General features: G+C 48.9%; 1 long non-coding RNA gene across 1 annotated transcript in view; it reads right to left on the bottom strand.

Annotated features, from left to right (window-relative positions):
* Positions 1 to 12,328, bottom strand: part of LOC125914571 (uncharacterized) — a 34,032-nt gene extending 21,704 nt beyond the window's left edge. Inside the window, exons 1-2 of the long non-coding RNA XR_007455345.1 lie at positions 12,161 to 12,328; positions 11,295 to 11,428 (exon numbers count right to left, since the gene is read on the bottom strand). This is a non-coding gene — a long non-coding RNA (uncharacterized LOC125914571). The remainder of the gene's footprint in view (positions 1 to 11,294; positions 11,429 to 12,160) is intronic.
* Between the last annotated feature and the right edge of the window lie 2,318 nt (positions 12,329 to 14,646).

Consider the following 14,646-nt stretch of genomic DNA (forward strand, 5'->3'; position numbering starts at 1 on the left):
GAGAAATGCTAGTCTTCCTGCAGCTTTAATGCCCACATCATCATCGTTGTAACAAACCATAGACAACCCGTTACCTGGGTTCAGGGTGCCCACCAAGGTCAGGGGCAAGGTCAAAATAAAGTGGGTTTTTGGAATCCCAGACAAGACAGAAGGAGAATGACCAGCACAGCTGTCTGGCCGAAAGGCTGGGCTCTCAGATTCTGAGCCTTGGACGTGGCACTAGAGTCTTGTGATGCACTCTAGGCATGTCTGACCCCAAAGCATCCATTTTCTGCCTCCTGCCCAGACAGTCCTAAGAGGCAGTGAGAGATTCCACACAGCTCTGAAGCACTTCCTATAATCAGGGCTAATGGCTGCAGACCAGGAAAACACCAAGCTCAGGGTGACTTTCAAAATCCATGCTCGCTCGCTCTCTCTCTCTCTCTCTCTCTCTGCCGCGATCTGAAAACATCAGACGTGGTCACCAGCTCAAACCGAAGCTTTGTTTGCCCTCCAGACTCTGCTAGCCCTCAACCTCAGGATTCAGCCTAGATTTGCCCCATCTGCTGACATTTAGAGAGAGAACAAAAATGATGTAGTGATAATATCAATGAGCATTTTTTGACCACTTCTCGTATGACAGGCACTGAGCAAAACTTTACAAGAATTGTATCATTTCATGCTCATCACAGAACCCTCTCCCTTTTAGAAACCGCATTTTAGGTAAGAAAACGGAGACTCAGAATTTAGGTGTCTTGTCTGAGAGCAAACAGCTAATGCGTTGGGGAGACAAGATCTGAAACTGTGACCCACGTCTTAACCACAATGCCTGTCTTCCAAGTGTCCCCTACGAAGGTTCATTTAGAGACTGCAGTCCCAGGTGGGCAGGAAAATGGTTTCTGATATCCACCATACCCCTTCTCTCCACGGATTTTGCATGCGCTGTTCCCTCTACCTGAAATGCTTTTCCTTTCCCCTCTTCCCTCTCTCCCGGGGCTTTTACGACTGCTCACTTTTTAGATCTCAGTTCAGTCGACTTTCTTCAGGGAAGCCTTCACTGATTCCCTTGACCAGATCAAATTCCCCTTTATGATCTCTCAGGGTGCAACATACCTTTCCTGGGTTTACTTACAGCACTTGCCATCTTACACATAATCGTGTGATTCTTTGATTAATCACAGATCAGCCTCTGGTTTTGCTCATCCCTCTATCCATCACAGTGTGGGCCCCTAGCCCATTGTAGGTGCTTCCTGTATATACGTTTAATTAATTAACTGGTTAATGAGTGAGTGAATGAAATAACTAGAAATATATGTCAAACTCAAGAACAGAAATATGAACATGGGTAAATTCCCTAAGAGATAGCTAAGGGAGTTGAAAGTAGTTGTGTCTAGGGATGGACCAGGACAGGAACAGGAAACTAATATTTTGATGTAAATGTTATAATCTTTTTAAATGTGTAGTTTCATTACTTTGATAGACTAATTTTTTAACTGAGACTGTGACAAACTGAAATTAACTACTTTACCAGATTTTTTTTTAATATAAAAAGATGAAAGGGTGGAAGGAGGGGGTTTTCCAAACGGAAAGAGAGAATGGGGGGATGGAGGTGTGTCAGCGAGGAGGCATCCTGGAGAACAAGTCATGAAATGCAAAGGATCTGGGTGCCCATGTCTGCCTCTGAGAAAAGTAACCCGTGAGATACTTTGTTCTGAACAGCCAGCCCTGCAGCCACTGGCCACACCTGATTGGACGCAGTATCAGTGCCCAAGCTAATGGCAACCAATCACAACATGAGAAGGAGACCATGAGTGAAATTCTATCCAATAGAAGTGCTGCACATCTGGGGCGCGTGCAGTGACTCAGTGGGTTGAGCATCAGACTCTTTTTTTTTTTTTTTTTTAAAAATTTTTTTTTTTTTTTTTTTGACCGGTTTTTTGGAACTTTTTTTTTTTTACATTTATTTATTTTGAGAGACAGAGAGAGACAGAGCACAAGTGGGGGAGGGGCAGAGAGAGAAGGAGACACAGAATCAGAAGCAGGTTCCAGGCTCTGAGCTGTGAGCACAGGGCCTGAAGTGGGGCTCCAACTCACAAGCCGTGAGATCATGACCTGAGCTGAAGTCGGACATTCATCCTGAACCACCCAGGCACCCCAAGCATCAGACTCTTGATTTTGGCTTGGGGCATGATGCCAGGGTTGTTGGACCTAGCCCCAAATGGAGCCTGTTTGGGATTCTCTCTCTCTCTCTCTCTCTCTCTCTCTCTCCCTCTACCCTTCTCCCCCTATTGTACTCTCCATCTCTCTCTGATAGATAGAGGGATAGATAGATAGATTGATTGATTGATAGATAAAAACAAGTACTACACGGTTCATGATGGCAAATTCACCAATCAGATCCTCTCTTGGGAAGTATAAATGGCAGAGGAGGCGTTGGTTCTGACGTACAGACACATAGCGGAATTGAAGGAGGCCCTCTATGAAATTGTGTACAAAACAAATTTCCCGGGCTCTATAGCTTTGATCAGATTATCGAGGGAAACTGTGATGAGCAAAGGCTAAGGACTAGTAGATAAAGCAGGTAATTTTTTCTCTTAATTTTTGGAAGATTTCACGTAAAAATTATTTAGATTTCCATCTTCTGTTCCAAAAATTATGGTAACACTGAGCCTGTAATTTCTCATGGTAATGATTGCCCAGAGCTGAGTCGCAGCCGCTCCCTGTGGACGGGGCACGTGTTCTCCAACTCATCCTATCCCTACCATTCTTGTATTTTCCTGGCTCACTTGTTGACATGTGATGCCTGGACCATGTAAACCGTTGAGTTTACAACTCTTAGCTATCAACAAGTGACTAGTTCAGACTGAAATGTGAGTGGCTGATACTTTTGCCTTTGTTTTTGTTTTTTTACATAGGAGCTTAACCCATTAAGATCTCTAATGATGGAGAGAAAAAAAAAGATCTCTAATGATGGAATTCATAGGACAAATAATTGTGAATCCCTCTCGGGTCATGTTTACACTCCCTACTGTCTCTCCCATTCAGGTTGGACCAAAAGAACAGAAATCCAATTCCAGGAATTGTACCTCAAAAAGGCTTCTAATCTTCTGTAGACCTTCCTAGAGTTCTCTGCATTCTATTTGTTTGTTTGGTTGGTTTTTGTTTGATTTGGGGTTGTATTGTTTTGCTTTTGTTTTTGGATATGGGAAGGTTGTTTCGGGTTGGGTTTTTTTGTTGTTTTGAGGGGGAGGGGTTGGTGATTTGAGGGGCTTTTTTGTTATGTTTTGTTTTCTTACGAGCTGCCGGAAATTACAGTTTTGCCTCTCAAAAGAATCTTGGCCCCTAACAAAATAGGGAATCAGCACCTCCCTCTGATTGACACATACTATTGAAAGCTTCTGTTTTCCTTCCTGACTCTGAGGTAACAATCATAGACAGGCACTATCGCTGGGGTCACGCTGAGAAAAACCCTGTTACCTTTGCATAACAAAATGCTGCGCAGTATGAAATGGTCTCATGCTGGGCCCATTTTCCTAGACAAACTGACTTTGAATTGAGCGGTGGCGGTGAGAGAAACAAAGGCATCCGATGTCAGAGTCTGTGATGTTCTTTATACAAGCTTGAGAACAGTGACTTCCTCTGTAACTCAGAGGGGGAGAGAGATTGCTTGCCTGAGGCTGGTGTCTCCGAGACTCAATCTACTTGAGTCAATTACATTTGATTCAGTACTTCCTGAGCATCATTATGTGAAATGCACCACATCTGACATGTGGGGATGCAAAGAGGAGGAAGACAGAGCCACAGCTCTCAAGGAACTTGAAATCTACTCGGGGAGATCAGACAAAACCACAAAGAATAATAACAAATATCGTTTCTGACTAAGTAAGGACATCTGATCCTTCCACGCCAACAATTTATTTCCCACATTTTTTTTTCTTTTTGGAAGCCACCATGCTCCCAATGTCAACCTTTTTGGTCCAGGTTTTGGTCCAGCCCCCATTGTCCAAGTTCCAAGTATCTGAGCCTCTGGATCCAGCCGTACCTGTAATCCTCCCTTAGTCTTTTCCAAGTCTTGAAACTATAAAGTCATTTACTTATTTATTTATTTATTTAGTCTAAGCTGGTTTAGGTTAACTCTTTTCACTGAAAGAGTCCTGACTAATAAAAATATATACAAATGCTCTTACTTATATTACCTCCTTTCATCTTCAAAACAATCCTATAAGATTTACAAGAGAGAAGGAGCTCTGGCAGGGCCCTGAAGAAGGTAAGACGAGTGTGAACGCCATGAGTTTTACTATGGAATATAACCAGGCTTTCCTAAACAATATTCTCCCCTCCACCAAATTGTCTGGAGATCTGAGCCTTAGGTTATTAAGAACTCCGACTACAATCAATTAAAAAAAAAAAAAAAAAGTGTGACCCTGGAGGCAGGAAGACCAATGAGGGAGGAGGATAAAATTCGTCCAGGCAAAAAGGCCTAGAGCAGTGCCTCTCAAACCTTAACATGTATATAGATCAACTGGGGATCTCATTAAAATCCAGAGTCTAATTCAGTAGGTCTGGAGTGGGGGTTGAGATTCAGCGTTTCTAACCATCTCCCAAGCGGTGCTGACGCTGCTGGGGTCCAGGGCCACACTTTGAGTAGCCAGGGCTTGGACCAGGGCAGTGAGCAGCCAGAGGTGCCCATTGAACATGTTTTATTTGACTCATACAGTATTTTAAAAATGAAAATTATTTTACTATACTAGCTTCCCTATTTTTCTGTATGTTCCAAACTTTTCATTATAAAAAGTGTTTTTAAGTTTAATTGCCAAAATCTATAGGTGATTTTACATAAATGGCTCGCTTTCTGGCTTCCCGAGAATTTGGCGGTTCTGGCCGCACCGCGCGCACAATCCTGCCTACAGCAACCTTGAGTCTCCCCGGTGGGGCTCCAGCCGGCCCCGCGGTCCATCCGCTCGGCTCAGCACCGCACAGCGATCCGCAACCCCTGGGCCCGCGGGTTAGGCGCGCATCCAACACCCTGGGGCTACCCTGGCGAGGTGTTGACCCGCTGCCGGCCTGGCGAAGAGGGAAAGAGGGGCACTGCCGCGGTTGGTGCCAGGCCGCTGCGCCCCGAGGGACCGCTCGCACCCGGCGACCACCTGTTTTCCGCGCGCGGATGCAGCCACTCGCAGGGACCCGCCCCCCAAAACCCAGGGGATCCGCGGGTCCTGTGCCTTCGCCTCGCCGTCCAATTCCGTCGTCGCCCCACCCCCAGTTCTAGCGCATCCTCCAGCTCCAGCAGTCCCATTCCCGCGGACGGCGTCCTGCGTCCCCTCGCCGCCCCACATGGCTCCCCCACGACCCCCTACCCGGCGCAGGCTGCCGCTCCGGGAGGCCAGACCCGCGGCGGCGGCCGGCCCCCTTCCCTGCCCCGCAGCTCCCGCCCTGCCCACCTTACCCGCCCGCAGCGATGGTGGGCCGGCTGCCCGTCCTCCTCTGCCTCCAGCGGTGTCGCCTCTGCGACCGCCGCCACCGCAGCGGCAAAGCCACCTGCGCGTGACCCTCGATCACCAAGCCCCCCCCCCCCGACACACACACCACGCACACAAACACACACATGCGCGCGCGCGCTCTGCCCTTAGATGTGGGAGCAGTGGCCCCGGGGGGAGTCATAGAGGGTTCACGAGCCAAGCCTAAGGCTCAGGAAGACCACCACCCCCTCTGCCTCCTCCGCCCAGAAAAGTTAGTTGTCTCTGCAGGTGGGTGGCTCAGCCGGCAGAACCCATTCGCACGGTCCTCCAACCCCATTCAGACAGTCATTCCCTCCCTTTGCTGATCCCCAACAGACAGGAACGTGTGCTTGCACACAGGAACCCTCTGCCCTCAAAGAAGGGTCCCCAAAGGAAAATCAAAGGGCGTGGGGTCGGGCCCGCGGTGTCCGCCTTCATCTCTAGTCTCTGAAGGCACATCTGTGACTTAAACGGTGCTGAAAATGGACTTTCCACCAGGTTTTTTTAACCCCTTTGTGACCCAAATGAAGTAAGAGTCGTAACCGGAAGTCTTACAGGAAATGTTTCAGGTGAAGTCCTTGGAACAGAGTCCGCACGTGGTAGGCACTCAACAGCGTTAGTGGTTATTCCTGTCGGCTTGAGTTGGGCAGGACAGACTGTCACCAAAGCCGAAACGGAACAACACATCTTTCCAGCATGGAAACCATCTCATTCTCTTCCTCTTTAAGGCAAGTGATGCAAAAACCAGAGCACTGGGGCCAAGTCTGCCCTGCAGAGTCTGTTCTGCGTGGTTTAGCCGGTGTTTTAGAAACATGTGAATCGGTTGCCAAAACTTAAAAACCGGAAGATCACATAAACAAGGGGATTTTCAGTCGTTCTTTGAAAAGATAGAAAGTTTGGGGGTGCCTGGGTGGCTCAGTCGGTTCAGCGTCCGACTTCGGCTCAGGTCATGATCTCACGGTCCGAGAGTTCGAGCCCTGCGTTGGGCTCTGTGCTGACAGCTCAGAGCCCGGAGCCCATTTCAGATTCTGTGTCTCCCTCTCTCTCTCTGACCCTCCCCTGTTCATGCTCTGCCTCTCTCTGTCTCAAAAATAAATAAACATTAAAAAAAAAAAAAATTTTTTTTTTAAAAGAAAAGATAGAAAGTTTGGGCCAAACCGAGCCTACTTTTCTGGAAGCAGGAGCTCACAAGCAGGGGGCTCTTTAAAGAGGGGTTGCCTCTGATTAGTCTGCTAGGCTCCCTCGCTCCTTTAAAAGATCTTCTTGGCCCCTGCAGACCTTTTGAGGTTGGCCTAAGGCCTAATGCTGAATTTTGTCCAGTTTCCCCTAGAAGTAGCTTTCATTATCCCCATTTTACAGAAAAGGAAACTGAGGCTCAGAAAGGTCGAGTAAATTGCCCAAGGTCACACAGTTAATATACAGCAAAAGTGAAGTTGGAACCCAGTCTTTATGCCCTGAGCGCCTTAGCGTGGCAAGCGATTTACATCAAGCCTTCCTTTTGAAAGGAGCATTTTTATTAATAGCACACTTTGAATGCCAATTTGTTGGGATTGTTGAGCAAGAACTTAAATTTTTAGCTTCATCTAAATTGGCAGTGCTCTCTCCCACACTGTCTCCACCTCCTTATTTTTCTCATTTAAGCGCTCTGAAAAATTCTAAAGGTTTAACTAAAATCGAAAATGTTTCTTATTTCATCCATCTCAAGTTACTGGCAAACGTAGGTGTTCTTTCCTTTCCATTTCTTTCTTTTTTTTTTTTTTGTAGCTTCCTTATTTATATTTTACTCTTTGTAGTTTGTAAATTCCCTCTTACCAGCTGCTTGCAAAATCGAAATGTCTTTACTGTTAAGTTTCTGATTAGGGTTGTACAGTCTTGTAACCCAATAAACACACATATGAGGAAAAACTGTGTGCACATACACGCCTACATACACACACACCCAGGGCGCCTGGGTGGCTCAGTCGGTTAAGCACCCAACTTCGGCTCAGGTCATGATCTCGTGGGTCATGAGTTTGAGCCCCATATCGGGCTCTGTGCCGACAGCTCGGAGCCTGGAGCCTGCTTTTGTGTCTCCCTCTCCTTCTCGCTCTCTGTCTCTCTAAAACAAACATTAAAAAAAAAAAAAAAAAAAAACCTGATACACACCCCCACTTGTAATAGATTCTTGGTGTCTCTCCAGGTCTCAGTGTCCCAAAATGTTTCCATAGATCTTCAACCCAAATGCCAGAATCACTGACGGCATAACTGTACCCTTGTTGTGAAGTTTTAGGACACCTTGGTTGCAACCATTAGCCATAAATAGGATCCTACATTACTGTCGATTTACAAATGTTGAGAACTCATTCGAAAGAATTTTGAACACGGTGGCAACAACTCCCCACCATCACCACCACAAAAAGAGAGAGAGAGACACAAATCCAGGAGGCCAGGTGCAACAAGTTCATGACCTCTGTTCTCAACTTTCAGGGTGACTGCTGTGTCTACCCCTTTGAAGTCAGTGGGCAAAGATCTCTGCCTTGATGCTTTTCCCTCTCCTCCTTGGTCCCTGGGGCCCCTGGATCCCTTTAAGCCTCTCCATGTTGACAGTGTGGGTTCTCAGCCATTCTATCCCTTAGATAACCACTCTGCGAGCAGGGTGGGTGGGCAGAGGAAGGGAGGGGCTTCAGAGAATACACACTGGAGGAGAAGAAGAGGGAGTAAGAGCTCTTCACTGTGGTCTCACTTAGCCTCAGTCATCTCTCAGGTGCTACTCAACGTGTGGTCCCTCAGCCAGCAGCTTCGGCGGCAACCGGGAACTTGTTAGAGACGCAGATTCTCGGGCTCCACCCCAGACCTACCTATCAGACCTTCTGGGGCAGGACTCCAAGGGAAACTATGCTTTAGTCCTCCAAGTGACCTTCATGGGTACTAAAGTTTGGGGTTAACCTCCCCCTCAGTGCTTCTACACTAATCTCTGTCCCTCCACCTTCAGTTCGATTACCAAAGCCCCACCCCCCCATCCCCCCATTATCCTGGCCAGACCCCAGAGAGAGAGGAAGGCTAGGAGCCTCTCCTGCCACACTGAGAATTTTGAATAACTTCATTCCTTGCCTTTGGAACATCATCTTACAATTCAACAATCAGCAAATAACCCAATAATATGTGGGCCAAATATCGGAACAGACAGTTCACAAAAGGCGGCACAGAAGTGGCCAATAAGCACCTGAAAAGGTGTTCAACAGCACTAATCATCGGGAAAGTGCAAATTAAAACCTCGATGAGACACCACTATGCACCTACCAGAAGACCGACAATAATAATAAGACCGACAATATCGAGTGTTTGTGAAGGGGGTGCAGCAGCTGGAACTCTCATTCGTTGCCGGTGGGAATGCAAAACTGTACGACTTTGGACAGGCATTTGGCAATTTCTTATAAAGCTAGATATACGCTGATAACCGCAATTCCATTCCTAGGCATTTACCCAAGAGAAATGAAAACCTATGCCCACACAAAGACTTGCACATAGCAGCTTTATTCACTAAAGCCCAAAACTGGAAGTGACCCAAATGTCCATCGATGTGGGCACAGAGAAACGAATTGTGCATATCCATGGAATGGAATACTAGTTAGCATCAGACGCAGGCAATACCATGGATGAATACCAAAACCACGCGGGGCAAAAGAAGCCAGACAGAAAATACTACACATTGTATCGTTCCATTTATATGGAACTGTAGGGATCTACACTGATGGGAAGCCAATCAGTCAGTGGCTGTCCGGGGTTGAGGGGATGGTGATTAATGGCAAAGAGATATGAGGAAAGTTTCTGGGGTAATGGAAATATTCTGTATCTTTACTGGAGTGGCGGTTACACAGGTGTATAAATCTGTCAAAACGCATCCAACTGTCCATTTAAAATGGGTGCCTGGCTGCACGTAAATCGTACCGCCATTGAGAGGATTGTTCTCAGCCTTACTGCCCGTAAATGGCACTTCAAGAGATGTGATTATTTTTAACTGCCTGTCCTGGCCTAGCTGTGCCCAGGAGGGAATCACTGACACGGGAAGCGACAGGCGTCTCTGGCATTCGGTCTACCTTGGTGCCGAGCCTGGGCTCTCTGATTCCTGCTGCAGCTTACATGCAGGTCAGCAGTGCAGAGGTTTTTCCCACATCAAATAACTTCAAAAGTCCAGTAATTGGCAAGCGAGCGTCTCCAGCTCAGTGCAATTACCAAACACTCCTCACTCTGCCCCTGGAACCAGCAGATAACTCTGGGATGGAGATCCTGCAGGGAACACAGGGGCCCCTCTCGGGGCCGTCTGGGGACTCTCACCAGCCACCTGCAGGCACCTGCGTCCCAGCCTCCAACACTGCTTTCCTGATTGGAGTCTGGACCATCAAGGCCACGTTCCCTGGTTCCTGAGCCTTCCTGAAAAAAGAAAGCCACGGACATTCCAGCAAGGCGGATCCGCACCTGACGGCGAAGCAGACCTGCACGTCCCTCGCCTCTAGGGGGCGCCTCTCGTGGAGAATGAACACTCCCGGGATGGAGACCCGGGACCTGAGCAGCGCGGCAGCCCCACGCGAGGCCCAGAACGGCGAGGGTCTCTGGCGTTAGCTTGACTAATCCCCACTAGGAACCAATTCTGGTTAGAGGCGCTTTTCTTACTGTGGTGAAATTCACATAGCATAAAATTAACCATTTTAGAGTGTTCGACTCAGGGACGTTAAGCGCGTTTGCAACGTTGTGCAACTGTCACCTCTATCTAGTTCCGGCGCACTTCCACCGCCCCAGAAAAGAGACCTTGTACCCATGAAGTGGTCCCTCCCCTTCCTCCCTCCCCTGGGCTCCTGGCAACCACCAATCCTCTCTGTCTCTACGGATTTGCCTGTTCTGGATGTTTCATATAAATGGGATTATACAATATGTGGTCTTTTGTGACCGGCCTGTTTCACTGAGTGTGGTGTTTTCCCATGGTCATCCATGTTGCAGCATGGATCCATACTCTCCTGTAGGGATATATGTCACTTTTCTTTTCTTTTCTTTTTTTGGTAATGTTTATTTATTTTTGAGAGAGAGAGAGAGAGCATGTGAAGGAGGGGCACAGAGGGAGACACAGAATCCGAAGCAGGCTCCAGGCTCTGAGCTGTCAGCACAGACCCCCATGTGGGGCTTGAACCCAGAGCTGCCAGATCAGGACCTGAGCCGAAGTCGGGCTCTCAACTGACTGAGCCACCCAGGCGCCCCTGTATGTCACTTTTCTTGATCAACTCATAAGGTGATGGGCAATTGTGTGTTTACGGTTCCTCCGACAGCCTCTTATCTCAGTCCTAGGAAGGCAGCAGGCCTGGGAGTTCCTTGGAGGATGGGTCCATGGCTTCCGAACGGTCCACAGATCCCTGATGCTCTAACAGGATACCGCAGCCTAAGCAGCCTCAACAACAAACGTTATTGCTCACAGCTCTGGGGGCTGGAAGTCTGAGATGGGGGCCCTCCTGCTGGTTATGTCTTCACAGGGCCTTTCCCTGATGCGTGCACACAGAGAGGTCCGGTGTCTCTTCCCCTTTTTACAAGGACCAGGAGGGCCCCCCTCTCATAACCTAATCTAACCTAATCACCTCCAAAAAGCTCCACCTCCAAATACCATCGCATTAGGGTTAGGCTTTCATCACTGGAATTTTAGGAGGACACAACATCCAATCCTTAAATAGCACCTCCTCTGGCCCTCTCTGACACCCACTCATGCTTCCAGCCAGTTTCTCGTGGGGATGTAAAATGGTACGGGAGCTTTGGAAAACAGTGTGCAGGCCCTCATAAAGTTAAAGATACACTTACCATATGACTCAGCAATTGCCCTCTGAGACACGTGCTGAAGAGGAAGTGCCGGGTTTGAATGCAGACCTGTTTCACTTTCCAGATGTGGGCTCTTGAGCCAATGATGAGGCCACCCTGAGAGTCGACTTACTCATCTGTGAAATGGAGATAACAGTAATACTTTATTCATTCATTCAGTCAATATTTATCGAGCGCCTCTGTAACCGGGCGGTGGGCATGCAGTGGTGAATGAGACAGATACGGCTGTCCTCGAATAGGGTCACAGTTTGGGAAGGAACGTAGACATTAAACAAATAAGCAAATGCATGTATCATTACAAATGGCGATACATGCTAGGAAGGAGAAGAGCAGGGAGCTACCAGAGGGGATAACATGGGGTGTTGAATTCACTTACTGTTTTTTATTTTATTTCTAAGTAATCTCTGTACCCAAGGTGGGACCCAAACCCACAACCCTGAGATCAAGAGTCACCCGCTCCACTGACTGGGCCAGCCAGGCACCCCAGGGGCACTGAATTTAAATTGAGGAGTGAGTGAAGGCTCTTTTGGGGAAATGACCCATAAATGAAACCAGCAGGGCAGAAGAGCCCGTGAAAAGGCCCTGGGGCCACAGAGCCTCAGTGCGCCTGCGGAAAAGACGGAAGGAGGCAGTGGCCTGGCACCAGGTCGTAACTCCACTGTAGACCAGATGCGACATTTGGATATTACCTTACAAGCTAGGGGGAGTGTCTGAGTTCCGCTTTCCCCAGAAGCAAATGTTGGTTGGTAACCTGCCCCCCGCCTCTGCGCACACGGGGGCAGGGAGAGACCCAAGAGGCAGACCTTCCAGAGCGCGCGGCGCTCGCTGTTCATAAGCAGGGGACTTACCAAGCTTGTCTTGGCAGCCACAGGGGCAGGAGGTCTCCCCACTGCGACCAGAACCTTAAACGTTTACCCTGAGCTCTTAACGGGGGTTCAGTCACCTTGGTCTCAAGCGCACCTGACTCCCTCGAGGACAGCTCCTTGAAAATGGCTCCCACTGCGGGAACGGTGGGCGGAGCTCCCATTTCAAGGGCAGGGGAGGGGTGAGGAGCCTCAGATCACGTGGTGGCTCAAGGATCAAGCTGGGGTCGCGTCCCCTCTGTGACCTCCAGCCACACTCCACCCCCCATGACCCCGACCGGCTCTGACCGTCTCCCCCGCCACCCCTTCTGCAGTGAGCAGCGTGTCAGCAAGAGCTTTCGCGGGCATGCACGTGGCTCGTTCCGTGGCTCTCTGGTGGCACTGGAGGCAGAAACCACCGCGACCGATATCCACACGTGGAAGACACAGATCATGATCATGATTTCCAAAATAAGAAACAATATTTTTTTCATCAGGAGCCCCACGATCTGAAGCACTTACGTATTTCCCCGCCCCGAGGCTGGGGGTCAGATCACTCTGGGAATTTATAAGTGTCTTCATGTGAGTTAATCAGGAATGGTACCTGAGCAGACTCATGAGGTCTGAACTCAAAACATTCTGTTCGGATAATAACACACATGCCTCTTTGCAAGGCAGAGCCTATTTCGGGACAGCCTTTTCTTTTTTTCTTTTTTAAGTTTATTTATTTATTTTGAGAGAGAGACAGAGAGCGAGCACGGGGGAGGGGCAGAGAGAGAGGGAGAGAGAGAATCCCAAGCAGGCTCCACAGTGTCAGCTCAGAGCCCGATGCGGGCTCGAACTCACAAACCTTGAGATCATGACTTGAGCTGAAATCAAGAGTCGGATGCTTAACCAACTGAGCCACCCAGGTGCCTTTTTTTTTTTTTTTTTTAAGATTGTTTGTAAGTTATCTCTATACCCAACATGGGGCTTGAACTTATAACCCTGAGATCAATTGTTGCATGCTCTATCCAAGCCAGCTGGGTGCCCCAAGACAGCTTTTCTCATTAGAGGCATTTTGGCATTCAGGGGGACAGGATTTGTAGGCTGTGATTTAAGTCTCGTAGGGTGATCTTAGGAACGATGTCCTCCAGGCCAATGGAAGGAACAAAGATAGGCTCAGTCACACAGTGTCCAGACGATCTCAACACCACCTCGCTGTCTCAGGGCTGCGTCCATGAAAATGGATCCCACTGTGATAACAGCAGAAGGCACATTCCAAGGACAGGGGAGGTTGGGAGAAGCCTCCAGTTGCCCAGGTCCAGCTGGAGGGTCAGCCAGCAGTCACGTCTTGAGGACCTCCTCCAGCAGGGGACCCCGGGACAGAGATGTGAGTGCAAATAATGTATTTGGGGGAACTGGCCTCAGGAAACACTGATAGAGGAGAGGGCAAGGCAGAGGAAGGAGGCAAATACAGAGCAGAACACTAAGCAGATTACCCCTGGGGCAACAGGGCCCAAATCCCCACTCAACGTAATCCCCAGCCGCGGGGTAAAGGATCTGCAATATTTATCCACCGGCTATCACCTGTCATCATTGAGGCAGGTGGATGAGGAGGGAGAGGTGCTCACTCCTGGCACCTGTAGCCTGCCCCATAAACAGGTGCTATTGTTGGAGGCCATCCGTTCTGCAGGCCCAGAAATGGGGTTTGCCAGGGGGCTGTAAGCAGGGTGCTCACAACATCTGCTACAGGGGGTCAGAGAAAGATTTGAAGCCGAGAGATTTTCAAACTCACTCTGGTCTTTGGGTGGAGAATAGGCCGTAGGCAACGGGAATGGTAGCCCCACGTCCGACTCGGAGCCTGCTGGCAGGGGTTCAGGAGGGGACAGTCATAGTTTGGACCAGGATGGTGGCAGTGGGGGCGGACAGAAGTGGGAAGGTTTGAGATAGGTCTGGAAGTAGGAACCGCAGGGCTTGGCCGTGGAGCGGACATGGGATGGGGGCAAGAGGGCCGGCAAGGGTAGCCGCTGGCTCTGTGAGTGAAGTTGCTGTTGCCTGAGAAGGGGGGTCTGGAGAGGAGGGTGCTGGTAGTATTGAGAAATTCAAGGGAATTAAATGAGTTCTTGCAGGCAACTACCCGAATCCAGGCACACCGTGTAGTTCTGTTTTTCCTTCCACCCCCATGGTTCTGGAAGACAAGATTAAAGCCTCTGACGAAGCACCTGGGTGGCTCATTCAGTTAAGCATCTGACTTTGGCTCAGGTCATGATCTCACACTTTGTGAGTTTGGGCCCCACATTGGGGTCCGTGCTGACAGCTCAGAGCCTGGAGTCTGTTCAGATTCTGTGTTTCCCTCTCTCTCTGCCTCTCCAACCGCCCCCCCCCCCAGCCCCCACCTCACTCATGGGCTCTCTGTCTCGAAAATAAACATTAAAAAGAATTTTTTTTAAGCCTCTAGGGCACATGATAAATGAGTTTGCAACATTTAATCTCTGGGAAATAACACACAG

This window comes from Panthera uncia, assembly GCF_023721935.1.
Source record: "Panthera uncia isolate 11264 chromosome D3 unlocalized genomic scaffold, Puncia_PCG_1.0 HiC_scaffold_8, whole genome shotgun sequence".
Lineage (NCBI taxonomy): Eukaryota > Metazoa > Chordata > Mammalia > Carnivora > Felidae > Panthera > Panthera uncia.